The sequence below is a fragment of the Triticum urartu genome, chromosome 1A (assembly GCF_056163025.1).
Source record: "Triticum urartu cultivar PI428250 chromosome 1A, HENAU_Tu73, whole genome shotgun sequence".
Taxonomy (NCBI): Eukaryota; Viridiplantae; Streptophyta; class Magnoliopsida; order Poales; family Poaceae; genus Triticum; species Triticum urartu.
Genome location: NC_141873.1, coordinates 582,357,593 through 582,370,802, shown reverse-complemented (window position 1 = coordinate 582,370,802; position 13,210 = coordinate 582,357,593).

Sequence of the window (13,210 nt, the reverse complement as noted above, 5' to 3'; positions counted from 1 at the left end):
TGGCATCATGAGCTAGGTCTATGCGTAGTTACTATGCACGAGTAGAACACAAAGTAGTTGTGGGCGTCGATATTGTCAATTTGCTTGCCGTTACTAGTCGTATCTTGATTCGGCGGCATCGTGGGATGAAGCGGCCCGTACCAACCTTACACGTACGCTTACATGAGACCGGTTCCACCGACTGACATGCACTAGATGCATAAGGTGGCTAGCGGGTGTCTTTCTCTCCCACTTTAGTCGGATCGGATTCGATGAACAGGGTCCTTATGAAGTGTATATAGAAATTGGCAATTCACGTTGTGGTTTTGGCGTAGGTAAGAAAACGTTCTTGCTAGAACCCTATTGCAGCCACGTAAAACTTGCAACAACAATTAGAGAACGTCTAACTTGTTTTTGCAGCAAGTGTTTCGTGATGTGATATGGCCAAAAGTTGTGATGAATGATGAATGATATATGTGATGTATGAGATTGATCATGTTCTTGTAATAGGGATCACGACTTGCATGTCGATGAGTATGACAACCGGCAGGAGCCATAGGAGTTGTCTTTATTTATTTATGACCTGCGTGTCAACATAAACGTCATGTAATTACTTTACTTTATTGCTAAAGCGTTAGCCATAGTAATAGAAGTAATAGTTGGCGAGCAACTTCATGGAGACACGATGATGCAGATCATGATGATGGAGATCATGGTGTCATGCCGGTGACAAGATGATCATGGAGCCCAAGATGGAGATCAAAGGAGCTATATGATATTGGCCATATCATGTCACTATTATTTGGTTGCATGAGATGTTTATCATGTTTTTGCATCTTGTTTACTTAGAACGACGGTAGTAAATAAGATGATCCCTCATAATAATTTCAAGAAAGTGTTCCCCCTAACTGTGCGCCGTTGCGACAGTTCGTTGTTTCGAAGCACCACGTGATGATTGGGTGTGATAGATTCCAACGTTCACATACAACGGGTGTAAGACAGATTTACACATGCAAACACTTAGGTTGACTTGACGAGCCTAGCATGTAGAGACATGGCCTCGGAACACAGAAGACCGAAAGGTCGAGCATGAGTCGTATAGAAGATACGATCAACATGAAGATGTTCACCGATGTTGACTAGTCCGTCTCACATGATGATCGGACACGGCCTAGTTAACTCGGATCATGTTATACTTAGATGACTGGAGGGATGTCTATCTGAGTGGTAGTTCATTGAATAATTTGATTAGATGAACTTAAGTATCATGAACTTAGTCTAAAATCTTTACAATATGTCTTGTAGATCAAATGGCCAACGTTGTCCTCAACTTCAACGCGTTCCTAGAGAAAACCAGGATGAAAGACGATGGCAACAACTATACAGACTGGGTCTGGAACCTGAGGATCATCCTCATAGCTGCCAAGAAAGATTATGTCCTACAAGCACCGCTAGGTGACACACCTGTCCCACAGAACCAAGACGTTATGAATGCTTGGCAGACACGTGCTGATGATTACTCCCTCGTTCAGTGCGGCATGCTTTACAGCTTAGAACCGGGGCTCCAAAAGCGTTTTGAGCGACACGGAGCATATGAGATGTTCGAAGAGCTAAAAATGTTTTTCCAAGCTCATGCCCGGGTCGAGAGATATGAAGTCTCTGACAAGTTCTTCAGCTGTAAGATGGAGGAAAATAGTTCTGTCAGTGAGAACATACTCACAATGTCTGGGTTACATAACCGCTTGACTCAGCTGGGAGTTAATCTCCCGGATGACGCAGTTATTGACAGAATCCTTCAGTCGCTTCCACCAAGCTACAAGAGCTTTGTGATGAACTTCAATATGCAGGGGATGGAAAAGACCATTCCTGAATTATTTGCAATGCTGAAATCAGCAGAGGTAGAAGTCAAAAAGGAACATCAAGTGTTGATGGTGAATAAAACCACTAGGTTCAAGAAAGGCAAGGGTAAGAAGAACTTCAAGAAGGACGGCAAGGGAGTTGCCGTGCCCGGTAAGCAAGCTACCGGGAAGAAGCCAAAGAATGGACCCAAGCCCGAGACTGAGTGTTTTTATTGCAAGGGAAGTGGTCACTGGAAGCGGAACTGCCCCAAATACTTAGCGGACAAGAAGGCCGGCATCACGAAAGGTATATGTGATATACATGTAATTGATGTGTACCTTACCAGTACTCGTAGTAGCTCCTGGGTATTTGATACCGGTGCGGTTGCTCACATTTGTAACTCAAAGCAGGAGCTGGGGAATAAGCGGAGACTGGCGAAGGACGAGGTGACGATGCGCGTCGGGAATGGTTCCAAGGTCGATGTGATCGTCGTCGGCACGCTACCTCTACATTTACCTACGGGATTAGTTTTAAACCTCGATAATTGTTATTTAGTGCCAGCTTTAAGCATGAACATTGTATCAGGATCTCGTTTAATACGAGATGGCTACTCATTTAAATCCGAGAATAATGGTTGTTCTATTTATATGAGAGATATGTTTTATGGTCATGCTCCGATGGTGAATGGTTTATTCTTAATGAATCTCGAGCGTAATGCTACACATGTTCATAGTGTGAATACCAAAAGATGTAAGGTTGATAATGATAGTCCCACATACTTGTGGCACTGCCGCCTTAGTCACATAGGTGTCAAACGCATGAAGAAGCTCCATGAAGATGGACTTTTAGAGTCTCTTGATTATGAATCATTTGACACGTGCGAACCATGCCTCATGGGTAAAATGACCAAGACTCCGTTCTCAGGAACAATGGAGCGAGCAACCAACTTATTGGAAATCATACACACTGATGTGTGCGGTCCAATGAGCGTTGAGGCTCGCGGTGGCTATCGTTATGTTCTCACCCTCACTGATGACTTGAGTAGATATGGGTATGTCTACTTAATGAAACATAAGTCTGAGACCTTTGAAAAGTTCAAGGAATTTCAGAGTGAGGTTGAGAATCAACATGACAGGAAAATCAAGTTCTTGCGATCAGATCGTGGGGGAGAATACTTGAGTCACGAATTTGGCACACACTTAAGAAAATGTGGAATAGTTTCACAACTCACTCCGCCTGGAACACCTCAGCGTAATGGTGCGTCCGAACGTCGTAATCGCACTCTATTAGATATGGTGCGATCTATGATGTCTCTTACCGATTTACCGCTATCATTTTGGGGCTATGCTTTAGAGACTGCCGCATCCATTTTAAATAGGGCACCGTCGAAATCCGTTGAGACGACACCGTATGAATTATGGTTTGGGAAGAAACCTAAGCTGTCGTTTCTAAAAGTTTGGGGATGCGATGCTTATGTCAAGAAACTTCAACCTGAAAAGCTCGAACCCAAGTCAGAAAAATGTGTCTTCATAGGATACCCTAAAGAAACTATTGGGTATACCTTCTACCTCAGATCCGAAGGCAAAATCTTTGTTGCCAAGAATGGATCCTTTCTAGAGAAGGAGTTTCTCTTGAAAGAAGTAAGTGGGAGGAAAGTAGAGCTTGATGAAGTACTGCCTCTTGAAGCGGAGAGTAGCGTAGCTCAGGAAAATGTTCCTGTGGTGCCTGAACCAATTAGAGAGGAAGTTAATGATGATGATCAAGATACTTCGGATCAAGCTCCTACTGAACTTCGAAGGTCCACAAGGACACGTTCCGCACCATAGTGGTACGGCAACCCTGTCTTGGAAATCATGTTGTTAGACAATGGTGAACCTTCGAACTATGAAGAAGCGATGGCGGGCCCGGATTCCGACAAATGGCTGGAAGCCATGAAATCCAAGATAGGATCCATGTATGAAAACGAAGTATGGACTTTGACTGACTTGCCCGATGATCGGCGAGCCATAGAAAATAAATGGATCTTTAAGAAGAAGACAGACGCGGATGGTAATGTGGCCATCTATAAAGCTCGGCTTGTCGCTAAGGGTTATCGACAAGTTCAAGGGGTTGACTACTATGAGACTTTCTCACCTGTTGCGAAGCTGAAGTCCGTCCGAATCATGTTAGCAATTGCCGCATTCTATGATTATGAGATATGGCAAATGGACGTCAAAGCGGCATTCCTTAATGGTTTCCTTAAGGAAGAATTGTATATGATGCAGCCGGAAGGTTTTGTCGATCCTAAGAATGCTGACAAGGTGTGCAAGCTCCAACGCTCGATTTATGGGCTGGTGCAAGCATCTCGGAGTTGGAACATTCGCTTTGATGAGATGATCAAAGCGTTTGGGTCTATGCGGACTTATGGAGAAGCCTGCGTTTACAAGAAAGTGAGTGGGAGCTCTGTAGCATTTCTCATATTATATGTAGATGACATACTTTTGATGGGAAATGATATAGAACTTTTGGACAGCATTAAGGCCTACTTGAATAAGAGTTTTTCAATGAAGGACCTTGGAGAAGCTGCTTATATATTAGGCATCAAGATCTATAGAGATAGATCAAGACGCCTCATAGGTCTTTCACAAAGCACATACCTTGATAAGATATTGAAGAAGTTCAATATGGATCAGTCTAAGAAGGGGTTCTTGCCTGTGTTGCAAGGTGTGAAATTGAGCTCAGCTCAATGTCCGACCACGGCAGAAGATATAGAAGAGATGAGTGTCATCCCCTATGCATCAGCCATAGGGTCTATTATGTATGCCATGCTGTGTACCAGACCTGACGTAAACCTTGCCGTAAGTTTGGTAGGTAGGTACCAAAGGAATCCCGGCAAGGAACACTGGACAGCGGTCAAGAATATCCTAAAGTACCTGAAAAGGACTAAGGAAATGTTTCTCGTTTATGGAGGTGACGAAGAGCTCGTCGTAAAGGGTTACGTCGATGCTAGCTTCGACACAGATCTGGATGACTCTAAGTCACAAACCGGATACGTGTATATATTGAATGGTGGGGCAGTAAGCTGGTGTAGTTGCAAGCAAAGCGTTGCGGCGGGATCTACATGTGAAGTGGAGCACATGGCAGCCTCGGAGGCAGCACACGAAGCAGTCTGGGTGAAGGAGTTCATTACCGACCTAGGAGTCATACCCAATGCGTCGGGCCCGATGACTCTCTTCTATGACAACACTGGAGCTATTTCCCTTGCCAAGGAGCCCAGGTTTCACAAGAAGACCAGGCATATCAAGCGTCGCTTCAACTCCATTCATGAAAGTGTTCAAAATGGAGACATAGAGATTTGTAAAGTGCATACAGACCTGAATGTAGCAGATCCGTTGACTAAACCTCTCCCTAGAGCAAAACATGATCAACACCAGAATTCCATGGGTGTTCGATTCATCACAATGTAACTAGATGATTGACTCTAGTGCAAGTGGGAGACTGTTGGAAATATGCCCTAGAGGCAATAATAAAATGATTATTATGTTTCCTTGTTCATGATAATTGTCTATTATTCATGCTATAATTGTATTATCCGGAAATCGTAATACATGTGTGAATACATAGACCACAATGTGTCCCTAGTGAGTCTCTAGTTGACTAGCTCGTTGATCAACAGATAGTCATGGTTTCCTGGCTATGGACATGGGGATGTCATTGATAACGGGATCACATCATTAGGAGAATGATGTGATGGACAAGACCCAAACCTAAGCATAGCACAAAGATCGTGTAGTTCGTTTGCTGTAGCTTTTCTGGATGTCAAGTATCATTCCCTTAGACCATGAGATTGTGCAACTCCCGGATACCGTAGGAGTGCCTTGGGTGTGCCAAACATCACAACGTAACTGGGTGACTATAAAGGTACATTACAGGTATCTCCGAAAGTGTCTGTTGGGTTGGCACAAATCGAGACTGGGATTTGTCACTCCGTATGACGGAGAGGTATCTCTGGGCCCACTCGGTAATGCATCATCATAATGAGCTCAATGTGATCAAGTGGTTGATCATGGGATCATGCATTACGGTATGAGTAAAGTGACTTGCCGGTAACAAGACTGAACAAGGTATTGGGATACCGATGATCGAGTCTCGGGCAAGTAACGTACCGATTGACAAAGGGAATTGAGTACGGGATTGATTAGGTCCTCGACATCGTGGTTCATCCGATGAGATCATCGAGGAGCATGTGGGAGCCAACATGGGTATCCAGATCCCATTGTTGGTTATTGACCAGAGAGTCGTCTCGGTCATGTCTGCTTGTCTCCCGAACCCGTAGGGTCTACACACTTAAGGTTCGGTGACGCTAAGGTTGTATAGATATGAGTATGCAGTAATCCGAAAGTTGTTCGGAGTCCCGGATGAGATCTTGGACGTCACAAGGAGTTCCGGAATGGTCCGAAGGTGAAGAATTATACATAGGAAGTGTAGTTTCGGCTATCGGGAAAGTTTCGGGGTCACCGGTATTGTACCGGGACCACCGGATGAGTCCCGGGGGTCCACCGGGTGGGGCCACCCATCCCGAAGGGCCCCATGGGCTTAAGTGGGGAGGGGAACCAGCCCATAGTGGGCTGGTGCGCCCCCCCCCTTGGGCCCCCCATGCGCCTAGGGTTGGGAACCCTAGGGGAGGGGGCGCGTCCACTTGCCTTGGGGGCTACTCCACCCCTTGGCCGCCGCCCCCCCTAGGAGATCCCATCTCCTAGGGCCGGTGCACCCCCTAGGGGCCTATATAAAGGCGGGGGAGAGGGAGGGCAGCCGCACCTCAAGCCTTGGCGCCTCCCTCTCCCCTGCTACAGCTCTCCCTCTCGCAGAAGCTCGGCGAAGCCCTGCTGCGTTCACTGCTGCATCCACCACCACGCCGTCATGTTGTTGGATCTTCTTCAACCTCTCCTTCCCCCTTGCTAGATCAAGAAGGAGGAGATGTCATCCGCTCCGTACGTGTGTCGAATGCGGAGGTGTCATCCGTTCGGCACTTGGTCATCGGTGATTTGAATCACGGCGAGTACGACTCCATCATCCCCGTTCTATTGAACGCTTCCGCTCGCGATCTACAAGGGTATGTAGATGCACTCTCCTCTCGTTGCTAGATGACTCCATAGATTGATCTTGGTGAAACGTAGGAATTTTTTTTGTTTTCTGCAACGTTGCCCAACAGTATTAGTGATAATATTCGACGATGTGCGGACGCATGAGATGATTTACTTTTGCCTCTTTAATGCATGCTAATTTGAGTCTTATAAGATATTTGAAATGTATATCTTGTGTTTCTCAATATCCAAGTGGCCGGTCATGTTTGCAGGTTACACCTCCGAGTGGCCTATGTTTTGCCGGAGTGTTGATTCATTTCCGTTCCGGCACATTTCAGGCGCTCGATATATCCTATTTTAGCAAAGGTCATGCCGGATTTTCCCGTGAATTTTGCATGACTTTTGCCAGAATATGTAGGAAATATCGAGTGCCCCGGATTTGTGTGTTGAGTATCCTGGTAGTTGTCTTCTATCGATTTTCAATTAATGTTTTAACTATGAACATAGGAAATGTCTGATGACAACAAGGATTTCGGTATTTGCAAATACTGCGAAGACGAGCGCGGCCTGTGCGACGGAATCTTCCTAGATGATGATAGGCGCTTCAGCATCAAGCTGGGCGAGAACTTCGAAGTGGATACAGTAAGTCACAATGACAAGTCTTTTTTCGTAATTAAGCATGACATCTGCTTCATTTGCTTGAACTTATATTTTTTTACTATTCTACTAGCGTATCCCCTGCCATGCAAGAGTTTTTGTATTGGATAAGATAGGTTTCGGTCATACTATGGAGGTAAAGAAAGTTTATTTGAAGACCGAGCATGGTTATATTTTCCATGCAAAATTATACAATTCAGACGACTACACCTATTTTGGATGCAAAACATGGCGAGCACTATGCAAGACTTATGCATTTCAGACTGATATGGTTATCACCTTTGATATTCGTCCGGAAGATGATATTGAATGTAATACCGACATCTGGGTCGATGTGCAGACGCCTCCAGTTACACCAAAATGTAAGTTTCTCAACCATATTTATGTCTTTGATATTGTTTATTCAAAAATAGTTGACAACAAATTTGTATTGTCAGCTTATTTCGGTGCAAGCAAACATGTCCAGCGCTTGGTAGACAGGACCTACTACTGTCCCGGGGCTGAACTAAACTGTGAGGAGCTAAGTCATTATGTTTCATGGCTTGAGGATCTTGATACCATCAAGACAAATTTTCTTCCTGGACTTAGAAATCTTAGTACTGAAAACGTGCGACCAAGAGTGTTCGTCATGAACTACGGTCACATCTATTTAGGAAGGATGTTAAGATTTTTACTATTTGTCCTCAGTGCATCTTTTCCATACATTATTTGTGAAGCTAAACTTCATTGCTAAGTATGTGACCATACGATGTTCTTCAACAGGGACTCTCGATGAATGTTGTGCCTTATGGGATCGAGACTAAAGGTACCATGAGTATTATTAGCTTACGGCCAAGATATCCTACATGTTACTTTAGTGCATTCAAGATCAGCGATGAATGCTTAATAGTGCAAGACTGGACAAGATATGTGATGGGGGAGCGCAGACAAGTACTAGGGGGCAGCAAACAGATGTGCTACCCAAAATTAGGAGACAGGTTCATCTGCATGCTCCAACTTGATTAAGGAGGAGAGCTACACATGTTTTATGTTGTTTTACCTAAGAGAGAGCAGCAGGAGTGATTAGCTAGAAATGAGTTTGAGGATGATGATGTGCTACACTATTACTATGATGATAAAATAGCTAGTGTTGGTGGTAATGACTGATGATTATTATTAGCTAGTGTTAGTGGTGATTAAATAAATATTGTTGGTGCTAATGATTATATTGATGATTAAATAGCTTGTGCTGGCGGATTAGATTCAAGTGGAGGCAACATGTGGTGCACATCGAAAGTACTACTAGTCCAAACTAGATCAAGTTTGGATTAGTAGTATACTTTTGACATGCACCACATATTGCCTCCACTTGAACCTAATCCACCTTCATTTGACACACTGTTATGGACATAATGATGTAAACCTCATAACTGGTATTGTACCAATATTTGTACGATGGCGCATAAATACACTAAAAATAAAAAAATAAAAAACAATACTAGTAGCGATGGAAACAAAACACGCTGCTAGTAGTTACATTAGCAGCAGCGTGGGAGAGAACAAGCGCTGCAGCTATTTGCCCTAGCAGTAGCGCGTGCAGCACGTGTTACTGCTAAGCAATAGCTGTAGCGCCTTATTAGTAGCGCGCCTACCCGCGCTACTAGTGAGCACAAAACCAGCTATACTGCTAGGGTTTTCCCTAGTAGTGATCCCTTCACGGCCACATGCAAGAGTGAGATCTGATAGAGATGATAATAATAAGACAAATATTTTTGGTATTTTTATGATATAGATTGAAAGTAAAGATTGCAAAATAAAATAGATTGGAAACTTGTATGATGGAAAATAGACCCGGGGGCCATAGGTTTCACTAGTGGCTTCTCTCAAGATAGCATAGGTATTACGGTGGGTGAACAAATTACTGTCGAGCAATTGATAGAAAAGCGAATAATTATGAGAATATCTAGGCATGATCATGTATATAGGCATCACGTTCGCGACAAGTAGACCGACTCCTGCCTGCATCTACTACTATTACTCCACACATCGACCGCTATCCAGCATGCATCTAGAGTATTAAGTTCATAAGAATAGAGTAACGCCTTAAGCAAGATGACATGATGTAGAGGGATAAACTCATGCAATATGATGTAAACCCCATCTTTTTATCCTCGATGGCAACAATACAATACGTGTCGGTTCTCTTTCTGTCACTGGGACTGAGCACCGCAGGATTGAACCCAAAGATAAGCACTTCTCCCATTGCAAGAACGATCAATCTAGTAGGCCAAACCAAACTGATAATTCAAAGAGACTTGCAAAGATAAACCAATCATACATAAAATAATTTAGAGAAGATTCAAATATTGTTCATAGATAGACTTGATCATAAACCCACAATTCATCGAATCTCGACAAACACACCGCAAAAGAAGATTACATCGAATAGATCTCCAAGAGAATGGAGGAGAACTTTGTATTGAGACCCAAAGAGAGAGAATAAGCCATCTAGCTACTAGCTATGGACCCGTAGGTCTGAGGCAAACTACTCACACATCATCGGAGGGGCCATGGAGTTGATGTAGAGGCCCTCCCTGATCAATGCCCCCTCCGACGGAGCTCCGGAAAAGGCCCCAAGATGGGATCTCTTGGGTACAGAAGGCTGTGGCGGAGGAAATAGGGTTTCCTGGTGCTCCTGGATGTTTTCAGGGTACGTGGATATATATAGGAGGAAGAAGTAGGTCACTGGAGCAACGAGGGGCCCACGAGGGTGGAGGGCGCACCCCTGCCCTGCCTCGTTGATTGCTTGATGTCCACTCGAAGTCCTCTGGATCACGTTTGTTGAGAAAATCACGTTCCCGAAGGTTTCATTCCGTTTGGTGTGTTTGATATTCCTTTTCTATGAAACACTAAAATAGGCAAAAAACAGCAATTTGGGCTGGCCCTCCGGTTAATAGGTTAGTCCCAAAAATAATATAAAACTGTAAAATAAAGCCCATTAACATCCAAAACAGATAATATAATAGCATGGAACAATAAAAATTATAGATATGTTGGAGACATATCAGCCGCTTCCTAGTGGTCCCAGCTTGTGGCCAAAACCCGACGATCCGAGTGCCTAACTGGATCCGGACAGTACAACCCCGGCCAGTGTAACTTCAGTAAGACGTTGATGAGGCCGTTGGGAATCCGTCCCCTTTAGGATATATCCAATTGCTGCAAAAGAATGAAATATTAGCATGTGACAAGCAAAATAAATAACTACCGGAATGAGCATATGACAAGCAAAATAATGAAATTATTATAAAGTGGCACTTAGTCTTTCCCCATGGGCTCAATGAGCCACTTCAGCTCCTCAGTAGCAGGAATCTGCTTTGGTAGCTTTGCGTTACCACGCAGCCACCCCTTCACTACTAGGGAAAACCCTAGCAGCAGCGGGTTTTGGGTGTATCAGTAGCGCGGGTGCCCGCGCTACTGATACGGCGCCACAACTAACTTGTAGCAGTAGCGCGTGTTGACACACACTACTTCTATACATGGTTAGCTGTAGCGTGCGTTGCAGACAGCGCTACTGCTAATTATCTGTAGCGGGTCTTATACCCCGCGCTACTGATATTACTTTCAAAAACAAAAAAATCTCAATCCCGTGCGTGTTTTCAATGGCAGCAGTGGTTCGATCTAGTGATTGTTGGGGTCACCGGAGGCATGAACGGAGAGCGGCAGACCAGATCCGGCGGTGGCTGTTGGAGAGGGCCCGTTTCTATGGAAGAACTAGGCCGCACGTGGGGCTCCTCTTCCTGACCATGCCAGATAGCTCCTGGTCGTCCATGGCGACGACCTGCACAGGCATGGACATGGGAGGGTGAGTGAAACCAGAGGGAGAGAGAGAAAAGGAAAACCGAGGGAGAGAGGAAGGTGATGGAGGGAGTAGAAGAGCTACTCACCGGTGGTTGATACGTCTCCAACGTATCTATAATTTTTGATTGCTCCATGCTATATTATCTTCTGTTTTTGGACATTATTGGGCTTTATTATTTACTTTTATATTATTTTTGGGACTAACCTATTAACCAGAGGCCCAGCCAAGAATTGCTATTTTTGGCCTATTTCAGAGTTTCGCAGAAAAAGAATATCAAACAGAGTCCAAACAGAGTGAAACCTTCGGGAACATGATTTTTGGAACGAACAAGATCAAGGAGACTTGGACCCTACGCCAAGCAACCAACAGGGAGGGGACGAGGTAGGGGGCGCGCCTACCCCCCCCCCCAGGAGCACCCTCCACCCTCGTGGGCCCCCTGTTGCTCCACCGACGTACTCCTTCCTCCTATATATACCTACGTACCCCCAAACGATCAGATACGGAGCCAAAACCCTAATTCCACCGCCGTAACTTTCTGTATCCATGAGATCCCATCTTGGGGCCTGTTTCGGAGCTCCGCCGGAGGGGGCATCGATCACGGAGGGCTTCTACATCAACACCATAGCCCTTCCGATGAAGTGTGAGTAGTTTACTTCAGACCTTCGGGTCCATAGTTATTAGCTAGATGGCTTCTTCTCTCTTTTTGGATCTCAATACAATGTTCTCCCCCTCTCTTGTGGAGATCTTGTTGAATAAATATTAGCAATCTAATATGGATCTTCTTTTGAATCAAGTTTTACTCATTTCTTTCATTCAGGAATGGACACTGGACAAGAATGAAATGTGGGAATATCGGGATTGGCAGATTTTTTATATTGAAATAAAAAAACTCAACACGACTAGTGAATTCAAATTAGAGTCACTTGCGGATTTCTTCAAATTGTTGTAGTGTAGTATTGTGGTTTTTCAGTAAAGACCCCGACCTATAAATATTCACAGCCCGGCTCATACGGGCGGACAATATTCACCCAGAGCCCCGTTGCGACCGCAATGCTGTTCTTGAAGGACCTTACCTTAGAGCAAAAAAAAGGGAATAGAAGTTAGGAAGACTACTGACGTAGGGCGGCGGGTGAGCTCAACCTCGAACCAAACAAGCAACGGATTGAGCAACTAGCGCGAAAGCCGTTGCGCGTTAGCGCATCCGTTTTCTTGCTCCAGGTTATTAGTTTCTATTCTCTCCCTGCACGAACCTCGGTCCAATCAATTTGTTTGGAATTGGGGTTAGGACCGGTTAGAACTCCCATTTCCCGATCGGAGGTTTGAGCTGCTATGGCAAGCTTTTTTTCCGAATAGTGGGTATGGGGAACCCACCGTACCAACACGATTGGCTGGTGTTGCTGATACCGGACCCGTTATAACCCCGATTGGAAGGGCAGGCCAGTCTGAGGCTCTGGGGATGCGAGGCCATTGAAAGTGAGTATCCCATATTCTATGACGGAGATAGAGCATTAATTGTAGTTTTCACCCCACCTTAACGACCGAGCGAGGGATGAAATCTTTCGACGACTAGGGAGGCGTCACCCGAGGCCGATTCCAGTGGATCACTATAGAATCTTCTAGAAGCAGGTTCTCCGGGCACTATGGTAGGACGTGGATCGATCATGACGAGAATGGACTTCTCTGTCATGTAATGGTTTAGAAGAGTCACGGTCCTGTTCCCCGCCGGGCTTTTTCCCTTCTCAACTAGACGAAGGAGATATTCATTCCATTCAGGCAGGTGAGGAAGGGCGGCGTCGGCTTGACCCTGTCTTCTCTCTTGGTCGGGTCGGAGGCT